The 13,484-nt window shown below is 39.4% G+C and overlaps 1 long non-coding RNA gene across 1 annotated transcript in view; it reads left to right on the top strand.

The window, feature by feature from the left end:
* LOC141423319 (uncharacterized) overlaps positions 1–13,283 on the top strand; it is a 73,340-nt gene extending 60,057 nt beyond the window's left edge. Inside the window, exon 12 of the long non-coding RNA XR_012448092.1 lies at positions 13,185–13,283. This is a non-coding gene — a long non-coding RNA (uncharacterized lncRNA). The remainder of the gene's footprint in view (positions 1–13,184) is intronic.
* The last annotated feature ends 201 nt before the right edge of the window (positions 13,284–13,484 follow it).

Genomic DNA, 13,484 nt, shown 5'->3' with positions numbered 1-13,484 from the left:
ATGTATCATTAGGTCATTGATTTGGGATCTTTCAATCTTTTTAATATATGCACTCATGGCTATAAACTTTCCTCTCAAGACTGCCTTAGCTGTGTCCCATAGGTTCCGGTAGGTTGTGTTTTCATTTTCATTGACTTCTAGGAACTTTTTAATTTCCTCTTTTATTGCATCGATGATCCATTCTTCATTAAGTAATGAGTTATTTAGTTTCCAGCTGTTTGCATGTTTTTTGTCTTTACTTTTGTTGTTGAGTTCTACTTTTACTGCATTGTGGTCAGATAGTATGCATGGTATTATTTCTATTTTCTTATATTTGCTGAGGCTTGCTTTGTGCCCTAGGATATGATCTATTTTGGAGAAGGTTCCATGGGCTGCTGAGAAGAATGTATATTGTGTAGAGGTTGGATGAAATGTTCTATAGACATCTACTAGGTCCACTTGATCTATTGCATATTTTAGATCTTGGATTTCTTTATTGAGTTTTTGTTTGGATGACCTATCTATTGATGATAATGGAGTGTTAAAGTCTCCCACAACCACTGTGTTGGCGTTTATATATGCTTTTAGGTCTTTTAGGGTATGTTTGATGAAATTGGGTGCGTTGACATTGGGTGCGTACAGATTGATGATTATTATTTCCTTTTGGTCTATTTCCCCTTTTATTAGTATGGAATGTCCTTCTTTGTCTCGTTTGATCAATGTAGGTTTGAAGTCTACTTTGTCAGAGATAAGTATTGCTACTCCTGCTTGTTTTCGGGGGCCATTGGCTTGGTAAATCTTCTTCCAGCCTTTCATCCTAAGCATATGCTTATTTCTGTCGGTGAGATGAGTCTCCTGTAAGCAACAAATTGTTGGATCTTCTTTTTTAATCCATTTTGTCAAACGGTGTCTTTTGATGGGTGAATTAAGTCCATTGACATTAAGTGTTAGTACTGATAGGTATGTGGTGATTCCTGCCATTTAGTTATCTTAGTTGTTTGAAGGTTTGATTGTGTGTACCTAACTTGATGTTACTCTCTACTGTCTTGCTTTTTCTTATCCTGTGGTTTGGTGCTGCCTGCCTTTTCATGGTTAAGTTGGGTGTCACTTTCTGTGTGCAGGATCCCTTGCAGAATCTTTTGTAATGGTGGCTTTGTGGTCACATATTGTTTTAGTTTCTGCTTATCATGGAAGACTTTTATTGCTCCATCTATTTTGAATGATAGCTTTGCTGGGTAGAGTATCCTGGGGTTGAAGTTATTTTCATTCAGTGCCCGGAAGATCTCACCCCACGCTCTTCTTGCTTTTAATGTTTCTGTTGAGAAGTCTGCTGTGATTTTGATGGGTTTACCTTTGTATGTTACTTGTTTTTTCTCTCTTGCAGCCTTCAATATTCTTTCCTTAGTTTCTGAACTTGTTGTTTTAATGATGATATGTCGTGGAGTAGTTCTATTTTGATCTGGTCTGTTTGGTGTCCTGGAGGCCTCTTGCATTTGTATGGGAATATCTTTCTCTAGATTTGGGAAATTTTCCATTATTATTTTGTTGAATATATTACGCATTCCCTTCGCTTGCACCTCTTCTCCTTCTTCGATGCCCATGATTCTCAAGTTTGGTCTTTTGATGGAGTCGGTGAGTTCTTGCATTTTCTTTTCACAGGTCTTGAGTTGTTTAATTAATAGTTCTTCGGTTTTTCCTTTAATTACCATTTCATCTTCAAGTTCTGAGATTCTGTCTTCTGTTTGTTCTATTCTGCTGGATTGGCTTTCCGTTTTGTTTTGCAGTTCTGTTTCATTCTTTTTTCTGAGGTTTTCCATATCCTGGCTGTTTTCTTCTTTATTGTTGTCTATTTTTGTCCTGAGTTCATTTATCCATTTATTCATTGTGTTCTCTCTTTCACTTTGGTGTTTATACAGTGCTTCTATGGTTTCCTTTATTTCTTCTTTTGCTTTTTCAAATTCTCTATTTTTATTGTCTTGGAATTTCTTGAGTGTCTCCTGTACATTTTGGTTGACCCTATCCAGTATCATCTCTATAAAATTCTCATTGAGTACTTGTAGTATGTCTTCTTTTAAATTATTCTTGTAGGCTTCATTGGGTCCTTTGGCATAGTTTATCTTCATTTTGTTGGAGTCTGGCTCTGAGTTTCTGTTCTCTTCATTCCCCTCTGGTTCCTGTACTAATTTTTTGCTGTGGGGAAACTGGTTTCCTTGTTTTTTCTGTCTTCCTGTCATTGTCCTTGGTGTTGTTACTGTCCCTGTACTGTGTGTAATTAAGTATTTTCTAGCTTGTAATAATAACAATGGTAATATTGAGAACGGAAGAGTGAGCTGAGATGGAAAGCAAGAAGTTAAAGAAAAGGGGAAAACAAATATACAGACAAGAGGGAGAAAGCAGAACAAGGTATCAGACAAGAGAGTTTCAAAGGTATAAACAGGGAGTGTTAGTGTACTAATCGACAGTAAGCTGAACAGACAATAGAGAGACAGAGAGAGGATTGAAAATCAAAGATAAAAAAAATAAAAAATAAGTATATGAAAGTAATATCTATTTATAAAAATGAATTAAAATAAAATGGAAAATAGGAAATTAAAAAAAATAAAAATAAAAAAAAACCAAAAAACTTCCAAGTTTATATGCAATGCAATTTCAGTCTTAATAATTTGGATGTCCGTCTTAATCTCCAGTCCTGGAGTTGGTGCCTCAGATGTTGTTCTGTAGTTGTCTCATCAAAGGGGATGCATAAAGTAGAACAAAACTACACTCACACACACACACAGAAGAAAAAATAAAAAAAAAGCCCCACCAAGTGTCCCCAGTTCAAATGCAATAGTTTCAGTAAGTTTTTCGGCTTGCAGGTGTAATTCGGTTGTTCTCTCATCAAAGGTAGGGAGAAAAAGAAAAAAAAGCGTCTGGAGGCAGTTCTGAGAGTGGTATCTGCAACTGTGGCTTGCCTGCCTGCTGCTCTCAGCCTGTAGCTGGCGGCGTTATTTATGCAGATCTCTGGGGTGAGCTTAGCACTCACCTGATCCCACAGGCTTTGTTTGCTCAGAGTTCTCCTGTGCGGGGGAGGGGGGGCCTCTGCTACAGGCTTTTCCCTTTCCAAGCACTGGGAAAGGCGACACTGCCCCGCGTTGTCAGGCCTTCGTGTTTATTTACAGTTCACGTGGGAAGTGGGTCTTCCCTCCTCTCACAAGCGTCCCTGCTCCTGGTTGCTGGCGCGCCCCACTCCCTCCAGAGCCTCTCCGGCCCGCCCGGCTCGTTTATTTCCAGTCCCGGGAAGGGTTCCCTTCCCCCAATCTTCAGCGCTCAGGGCGCCCCACCCTCTTTCCAGCGTGTCTTAACTGTTCTTATTGCTTAGTACTCAGTTTCTCTTTTTTCCCGGGTGGAGGTCAGTCTGTCCAGGGGGCTATGCTGCTCTGGCCCAGGCTTGTCTGTGGGGGAACCGCGGTACCGCGAAGCTCACCTGGTCCGCGTCTTCCCAAGCCATATGGGCGCCGGCCACTGGCGGCCCCGGGGGCCTCCTCGGTTCTCCGTTTAACGTGAAGTGGAGATTCTCTGCGCCGGCTGGAGATGTGGAGGGGCCAAAGTTATGCCTTTTCTCGTGATTATGCCTGCAAAGTGTGTCTCCAGCGTCTCTCCAAGATTTCACTATAGGAGGCTCTCTTTCTGCTTCCTACCTCTAGCCGCCATCTTGGAATCTCTCCGAATATCCACAGTTTTGTTTCCTTACTAGTTGGTTTCCAAAATAATGAGTTTGAAATTCAAAATTAAGTGTGCCTGCAAGTATTAGGAATGTAAGAATAGTTTTTCATTTAATTTTTTTTTCTTTTTTTCCAGTGCTGGGGATTGAACCCAGTTCCTTGACTATGCTAGGCAACCAATGCATTCTCAGAGTCTGTTCTTACCTTTTTTAAAATTTTTGATAATAGTGGTGTTTGAAGTCAGTGTCTCTTATTTGCTTGGTAGGTGCTCTACCACTTGAGCCACACCCCTAGCCCTTTTTTCTTGATCCTCCACCCTATGCCCTGTCACACAGATGGTATTATTTTTGGGGTGGTGGGACTGGGGACACAGATAAGAATACAGGTACACAATAACATGGTCAGCTTACTGGTTGAAATGGGGTCATACTATCTTTTGGGATTTTATTTTGTAGTGTTGGGGTTTGATCTCAGGGCCTTGTAATTGCTAGGCAGGCAATCTACCATTTGAGCCATATCACCAGCCCAGGTCTCACTAACTTTTTGCCTGCATTGGATTAGAAATGTGATCCTCCTGATTTCTGCCTGCCAAGTAGCTGGTATTACTACAAGCATGAACCACTCTGCCCAGCCTCTGTTCTTAACTATTTTTTTTGCATGATTTCTCAGCACTGTACTAATGAGGATTGTTCTTAACCATTTTGTGAGCTCTAAGATTATGTTTTGAAGTAGGAATGTGTGGGCTTTGTATTTGATTGTTTTGAAGGATTATTTTGATTATTTGAAGGATTATTTTGAAGGAAATAAGTGGTGTTCACTAATTTCATTAAAATATATTCAATGCTTAAATTCTTTTTCTAAATTTCCTTAAAACTATAGGTCTTTATAGACTTTTTCTTTTTGGTGGGACTGTTGGGACTGGTCGTACTGGGGTTTGAACTCAGGGCTTTTCACTTGCAAAGCAGTTGCTCTACAGCTTTAGCAACACCTCCAGTCCAAGTCTATAAATTTTTAGGTTAAAGAAGTACAGTGAACCCCTAAAGGAATAAACAGAGCAAAGCCATTTAAAACCAATCACTATGTTGTTTAGGAATAGATATATATGTGATAAAAAACCAATAGTAATATATTGAAATTTGGGGTGTTTGCCTGTGACATATACCTGCATTTCTCTCTACTCAGCGGGTAGAAACAGGAGGATTGCAGTTCATAGCCAGCTCTGCAAATAGTTTCCACAATGCTATATTGAAAATAGTCAATGTACAAAGGGTCTGGTGGAGTGGTACTTGTTTTTCTTTTTTAAATATCTTTTATTGAGTACTGTTGTACTGGGTATATGTTGTTACATTTACAAAAGTTGTTAAAAATATATCATAGTTAAATTCATCCCTTCCACCATTCCTCTTTATTTCCTCTCTCCCTATTCCTGGAATAGTTTAACAGATCTCATTTTTCCATCTTCATACATGAGTACATAATATTTCCATCACATTCACCCTCAAAACCCTTTACTTTTTATCCTCCCTGCTCCCACAGTAACTAACCCCCAGACAGGAACAGTTTTACTTTCTTGTTTTGTGTTTCTTGTTAGTTTAGTTGTTTGTTTTTGGTGGGACTGGGTCTGTTCTCTTTTTTTGAAAAAAATATTTTTTGTTTAAGGTAGCTCTGTAGGGAGTTTCACTGTGATATTTCCATGTACATATGTATTATAACCCGAATTGTTTCATCTCTTCCTTTTGTCCTTTGTACTTTATTCCCCTTCTATATTCATTATTGTATAGAAAATACATCTACCATATTCACGTTTTTAACTTCATTCTTTAAATGTCCTCTCTCCTATTAGTGGCTTCCCCTTAGATTGAGTTGTTTTTCATAATATTCTTTATATTTTTATTGGGCCTATATTCTATATCTGAGAGAAAACATGCAGTGATTGGCTTTCAGAACCTGGCTTGATAATGTCCAGTTACATTCATTTACCTGCAAAAGATAAAATCTCATTCTTTTTTGTGGCTGAATAAAATTCCATTGAAAATTCTGGTTTTTCTAATTTACAAATATAAAGAAAGTTATACAGTGATACAGATTATCAGGAAATTAGCACATGGTTACTTTTCAACTTGAATTTCAGATTCTACAAATTCAGGTGAGTTAAGGAGCATGTTGTGATAAGAGATCTTTCTTCTATGAGATAAACAATTCCCATACCCCAGCCTCTAGCAGTGACTGAGTTGAGGACAAGTTCATTAGCCCTGGCTCCCTTAGCATGTATGTATCATTTAAGAATGTTTTGTCAAGATCCCACCAAATGCACTGATAGGATTTTTGCAGAGGCCATAGATGCTTTATTGGAGGGCAGGTATCAAGATGTCCCTGGGCTCCCAGTGCAAGCCCCTGAGGTTGTGGAGAAATCTTGGATGCCACCACTAGTTAGCAGATGGGCCTGTCATCTTCCTTCTATTAGTTACCTACATCTGTGTAACAGATTTCTCCAACATTTAGCACAGTAAGCAGGAAAAAAAAATTAACTCATTTTCTGTGGGTCAGGAATTTGAGAACTGCACAGTTGAGCAACAGTGACCTAAAAAGTTAATAGAATGTGAGAAACCAAACTGACCTTATATGTCATTTGGACCAACCTTCTTATTTTATAGGGAATCTATACAGAGAGTTTGGATGATTTCCTGTGCTGGTGCAGCTATTGTCAGAGGCATTTGGAGCATAGAGCTCTGTTCCTCACATTTGTTGTTGGGTGATGTCAGTGCTATAATGTTTGTGAGGTGGTACAAGGTCATCAGAACTAACATGCACAGTAAGTCACATGGGTGTTAGTGTGTAGGAAAAGTGGCTGATTAAGTGAGGTTGTATAGCTTCTCTCTCTGAAGCTCACTGAAATGAACACAATGATTAAAAAAAACTTTTTACATTACTGAGTTTTAAAAAAGTTTTTGTTGTGGGGGTATATTGTGACATTTACAAAAGTTCTTATAATATACCATAGTTGAATTCATCCCTCCATAATTCTTCTTTATCCTCCTTCCCCCCATTCCTGGAATAGTTTCACCAGGTCTCATTTTTCCATTTTCATACATGAATATATAATATTTACACCATATCCAACACCATTTCCTTATAGTCTCACCCTTCCCACAATTATCAACTCCCTATATAGGACTCGTTTTCCATTTCTTTTCTCCATTTTTGAAAACAAAAGCCATTTTTGTTTTTGTTTTTTTGGTGTGGTGGGCAGAGCTGGGGCTGGAACTCAGGGACTATACCTTGAGCCAATCCAACAGCCCTTTTTTTGTGATAGGTGTTTTCGACATAGGGTCTTGCAAACTATTTCTCCAAGCTGTCTTTGAACCATGATCTTCCTTTTCTCTTCGTCCTGAGTCACAAGGATTAAAGGTCTGAGCCATTGGTGCCCAGCACATTTTTTTCATTTTTTTTTTATTATTCATATGTGCATACAAGGCTTGGTTCATTTCTCCCCCCTGCCCCCACCCCCTCCCTTACCACCAACTCCGCCCCCTCCCTCTCCCCCACCTCAATACCCAGCAGAAACTATTTTGCCCTTATTTCTAATTTTGTTGTAGAGAGAGTATAAGCAATAATAGGAAGGAACAAGGGTTTTTGCTGGTTGAGATAAGGATAGCTATACAGGGCATTGACTCACATTGATTTCCTGTGCATGGGTGTTACCTTCTAGGTTAATTCTTTTTGATCTAACCTTTTCTCTAGTACCTGTTCCCCTTTTCCTATTGGCCTCAGTTGCTTTAAGGTATCTGCTTTAGTTTCTCTGCGTTAAGGGCAACAAATACTAGCTAGTTTTTTAGGTGTCTTACCTATCCTGACCCCTTCCTTGTGTGCTCTTGCTTTTATCATGTGCTCATAGTCCAATCCCCTTGTTGTGTTTGCCCTTGATCTAATGTCCAGAACTTTATCAAAAGAAGAAATTCAAATGGCCAGAAAACACATGAAAAAAAATGCTCACCATCTCTAGCAATAAAGGAAATGCAAATTAAAACCACACTAAGATTCCACCTCACCCCCGTTAGAATAGCCATCATCAGCAACACCACCAACAACAGGTGTTGGCGAGGATGCGGGGAAAAAGGAACCCTCTTACACTGTTGGTGGGAATGTAGACTAGTACAACCACTCTGGAAAAAAATTTGGAGGCTACTTAAAAAGCTGGACATCGATCTACCATTTGATCCAGCAATACCACACTTGGAGATATACCCAAAAGACTGTGACACAGGTTACTCCAGAGGCACCTGCACATCCATGTTTATTGTGGCACTATTCACAATAGCCAAGTTATGGAAACAGCCAAGATGCCCCACCACTGATGAATGGATTAAGAAAATGTGGTATCTATACACAATGGAATTCTATGCAGCCATGAAGAAGAACGAAATGTTATCATTCACTGGTAAATGGATGGAATTGGAGAACATCATTCTGAGTGAGGTTAGCCTGGCCCAAAAGACCAAAAATCATATGTTCTCCCATCACATTTTTGTTTCATTATGATAGCTATACAGGATGTTTCATTGTGACAGTTCTGTATAAATATATGGGTATATACATATATATGTATGTATGATAGCACAAATTGGTTCATTCCCTCTATTTTTTGCCTTTCTACTTTATTGCCCTTCTTAGGGTAGTTTCAAAAGGTTTAAAAATTCTGCATTCCTGTACAGGCAGTACAACAACCATACTGACTTCCTTAACCTCCTCCTTTTACCCTCTCTCTCTCGTAAATGAGCTCCCTTTAGTGAGACCTATTGTTCATAATACTGCTTGTATGTGTATCAGGTCTCTAGTCCATGTGTGAGAGAAAACATGTGGCCTTTGGTTTTCTTAACCTGACTAATTTCACTTAAGTTGATGTTCCTTAGTTCCATCCATTTACCTGCAAACAACAAATTTTCATTCTTATTTAAGGCTGAATAAAATTCCATTGTATAAATGCCGCAATGTTTGATCCATGTATCAGTACTGAAGCACCTTGATTGTTTCCATATCTTAGTTGCTGTGAATAATGCTGCAGTAAACATGGATGTGCAGGTGTCTTTATTGTAACCTGACTTAAATTCCTTAAGGGATATCCCTATGAATGATAATGCTGGATCATACAGCAAGTCTACTTTTAGTTTTGAGGAGCCTCCATACTCTTTTCCATACTGGCTGTTCTAATTTACATTCCCACCAACTGCATATGAGGGTTCCTTTTTTTAGACATCCTTAAAAACATGATTTGTTTGTATTCTTGATGATAGCCATTCTAATTGGAGTGAGGTGGAATCTTGGTATAGTTTTGATTTGCGTTTCCTTTATGACCAGGGTTGGTGAGCATTTCATTATGTTGTTTTTAGTCATTTGGGCTTCTGCCTTTGAAAAAGCTCTGTTCACTTCATTTGGGTATTTGTTCATTGGGTCATTGATTTTTTGGGAAGTTAGTTTTTGAGTATATTCTTGGTATTAATTCCTGTCAGATATGTACCTGGCAAAGATTTCCCCCATTCTGTGGGCTGCCTCTTCATTCTTATGACTATTACTTTTGTTGTTCAGAAGCATTTTAGTTTCATGTAGGCCCATTTGTCAATCCTTTCTCTTAGTTGCTGAGCCATTAGAATTCTACTTAGAAAGTCATTTTCTATGCCTATTAGTTCCATTGTAGTTTCTGATCTTTCTTGCACTAGATTCAGAGTTCCAGGTCTTATTATTGTCCTTAGTCCATTTTAACTTGATACTTGTGCAGGGTGAAAGACATGGATCCAATTTCAATTTGTGCATGCAGATATCCAGTTTCCAAAGCAACATTTGTTGAAGAGGCTGTCTCTTCTCCTTCATATGTGTTGGGTGCCTTTGTCAAAAATCAGGTGGGCATAGCTGTGTTGATTTATATACATCTTCTATTCTGATTCTTAGTTTTAATCTGCATGTCTGTTTTGTGCCTGGTATTGGGGTTTTGAATTCAGGGGCTCCTGCATCCTAAGTAAGCAATTTACAACTTGTGCCATGCCCCTAACCTATGTTGCTTTAGTTATTTTTCAGATAGTGTTCTTATGCTTTCCCTGGACAGCTTCTGACCATGATCTTCCTACCTTGACTCTCATATATTGCAATTATAGATGTTGACTATCATGCCTAAATTGTTCTTTGAGTTAGGGCCTTCCTAACTTTTGGCCCAGGCCTGCTTAGAACTGTGATCTTCCCATCTCTACTTCTCAAGAAGCTGGGATTACAGGCATGAGCCATTGTGCATGACCCCCAAATAGGACCTTTTTTAGGGAAGAGAGAGTCTATTAAGGAATCCAAAGATAATCTTCTCATTATGACATTTGAGTGAGTACAGTGAAATCTCAATTCAGGGTGCTTCATGAAGTGTATATAAATTTTGCCAAGGTAACAGTACCTTGTTTCTTAAAGATCTTTGTCCTGAATTCTTAAGTTGTGGAGAAGAATGAGAACTGTAGGCTTAATTTAAGTGGGCTATGATAGAAAAGGAGGAGCTGATAGTCATCCAAGGGCTTTGAGGTCAGGGTTCTATAAGGGCAGTAGTGACCTGTTAGTACCATAGTCAGGACTGAGAAAGAGAAACAGTATCTAGAAGTCAGCTTTCCAGGAACTGAACAGAATGCACAACCTACAAGCAGAGGGGAGGACACCACACTAAATCCCAGACTTTGGGTTAACTGGGTGACCTGTCTCTCTCAATGGGTAAGAAGCCAGTATCTAACACACTCAAACTGGAGATAAGATACACTCCCAGGACTTTTACTTCCTCTTTCCTTCCCCTGCCCTTCCCCCTTGGAAACCTCTCTACTGAGATAAATAGTCTTTTAAAGTAAGTTTAGTTGCTTTTAGCATATTGTAAGAGCTTGGCAGCCACCACCATAGTAAATTTTAAGACACTTTCTTCTGCTCAAAACTATCACCTATGGTTCCTCCTCTTTTCACAGAGCCCTAACCAACCACTAATCTACTTTTTCTCTGTTTATTTCATTTTGGAAATGTTACATAAATTGGACAATATAAGATGTGATCTCTGTGTCTGACTTCTTTCATTTAGCATGTTTTCAAGGTTCATCCCTGTTGCAGCATACGTCTGTAGTTTTTTTGGCTGAATATATCCCATAGTGTAGATATACCACATTTTTTGTTTTGATGGGTTTGGGGTTTGAACCACCTGGAGGACCAGGACAACCTTTTCATGGACATCACTGGTAAATCCGTCACCCCTATCCTACCTGCAGCCCCAGCCATCACACCTCTTTCCTATATCCAGGATCTCTGGAGCACCCTCCACACCCTCCTGGAGTTTCTAGATGCCTTTGCTAGAGAGCTATAACTTTATCTTTTGTGAACCTTCTTCTTCCTGATGGTAGGCCCCAGAGTCACCTTTCTAAATTGCAGGCAACATAAGTACAGCTCTGCCCTGCACATTTTCCTGACTTGTAAATGCATGCTTCATTCTCCCTCATGTGCCTCTGAGCCAACAATCTGCTCGCCCTCTCTCCTCCAGCGTTCCTTTCCCAGGGTGCAGAGAATTCCTGACACCAAAGCTACCCTTTCTGCTGGTGGCCAAAGCCCTGCTGCTCCATGGGAATGAATTCTGCATGTCCCAGGCCAGGCTTGGTAGTGGGAGGCCCCTGGTCCTGTCCTTCTTCCTTCCCCAGAAGGATTGTGCTCTCTGGATAATTCCTGGGGAAATCTATGGCCCCCCCCCATCTGCTGCAAGAAGGAATGTGTCTCATTTGGTGACATTTAGACCATCAGCATGCTGGATTCCCAGAGTTGTAACTTGTGAGAAATGCCAGCCAGCCAGCCAGAGCAGGTAGAAAAGCAACCTAAGATAGTGATTTGATTGGTGCTGGTTGTGCAATTCTTGAAGACAGAGTTAATCCAGTTTGGCAGCTGTTGGGTTTGCCAGGATTGGTGCGGATGTGTGAATTCTGTGGAATGATGTATGTAGAATGTTTTGTCAACCTGTAGCTCTCTGCCACATAAAAGGAATTTGCAGTTTTCTGTGGCTTGTGTGGGGTTTTTAGAAATTGTTTTCTGCTTCTAGCCTTTGACAAACCAGGAAGGATGGGGAGGTGAGTATGTTAATTTAAGAAGGGGTTGAACAAACACAGAAACTTAGTAGAAAGTATACTGTAGGTTGATGACAGTCTGAAAAGGACCCTTTTAAAAGAAGGTGAGAGTAAAGGGAAGAGAATTGAGGAAGGATGAGGACAAGTACAGGATGGCCCTACATTCCTGTCTCTGGATGGCAGGTGCCCAGGGTCCAAGGTACAGGGGTGGCATTGCAGAAGATGAAGCCAACTTCCTGAGGTGAGAATCTTGGTCATTCCATGAATGGGTGGTGATGGGGTCTACATAGTCTTTCTACTTTCTGTTACTTGTTTCCTCTTAAAGAGATCTTTGTTTAATGATATTTAATTTTAATGTAAGTAATTTACTAATGTGGCATATACCATATTCTAAATGTACACAGGAGTATATAGAGATAATTTGGTCTCACAGCCACTAAGTGCATCATTCCCTAGAGGCAAATAATGTCACTTTCTTCTCACTCTTTGCAGAAATGGACTAGAAAGGTAAACATATATCTGTTCTAGGTCCAACTAAGCAGGATAGAATAAAACATGTAGTATAGTTGGTGTCTCTTTCATATGTGTCTGTGTCTGTGTGTGAGCATTTTAACTTTTAAAAGAAATGAGAGAAAAATCTTCATTTAGTGTATAACTATATACGTGACATGTATGAATAAATACAGTTAATAATTTACTGTAAGGATGGACTGAGTAGCTCAAGCTGTAAGAGCATTGGCCTAGCAAGACAGAGTGACACCCTGAGTTCAAGCCTCGGTGCTGCCAAGAAAACAGTTACTGAAAATCCTATCTCTACTAAAAGTACAACCAAAGTGAAAGGTTTACCGTTCAATTAATCTATTTCTTTAATTTGAATCTCAAAGCATCCTTGAGGATGTAATTTAAAATGAGATGTCTTGTTTATTCTTGGTAAGAAGTAAATATAGTCAAGCACTGGTGGCTCATTCCTGTAATCCTAGCTACTGCTGAGACTTAGACTGAGATGATAGAAGTTCAAGGCCAGCATAGGCACATAGTGCATGAGAACCGATCTCCACAATAAGTAGAGCAAAATGGGCTGCAGGTGTGTCTCCAGGTAGAGCACCTGCTTTGCAAGTGTGAAGCCCACAGTTAAGTTCCTAGTCCTACCAAATTCAAAGAAGTAATTACAGCACATCTTTTTCCTTTGTATAGTACATCTTTTAATCCAAATATTGTTTCCTAAATTGAAGGCAATAAAGATTAAGATTACTAAGCACCATAGGATCAGTGTTGTCAGCAAGTACAGTTTCAAGAGGGGAGCAAGTCTATCACTATGAGAGGCATATTAGTAGAATCTAATGTGGAGTGGTTGATGCTCACGTGATCATGCCAGAATCTTGTCTTCCAGGAATAATGAGACTGTTGTGCTTTCTTGATGATTTTGCTATCAGATCTGAGTGATGTTGGATGATATGTGTTTTCAAAAGTGGGAATGATTAACAGGTAAGGAAGTGGGCCTTTTCAGGGATCCACTTTTGGACAAGGTTTTCCTACAAAAAGCAAAGATAAATGAGTTTTCAAAGTTCCATTTATAATGTATAATAATGCGACATATAAATTATATTATAATGTATGTAACATAATTACATCAATTATAAACCTATGGTGACATCGCCAGTAAAATTACTTATTTATAAAGTATCTGCCA

This window comes from Castor canadensis, chromosome 5 (genome assembly GCF_047511655.1).
Source record: "Castor canadensis chromosome 5, mCasCan1.hap1v2, whole genome shotgun sequence".
NCBI lineage: Eukaryota > Metazoa > Chordata > Mammalia > Rodentia > Castoridae > Castor > Castor canadensis.
Note: the sequence above shows the minus strand (reverse complement) of the source record. Positions and strands in the feature narration are given on the sequence as shown.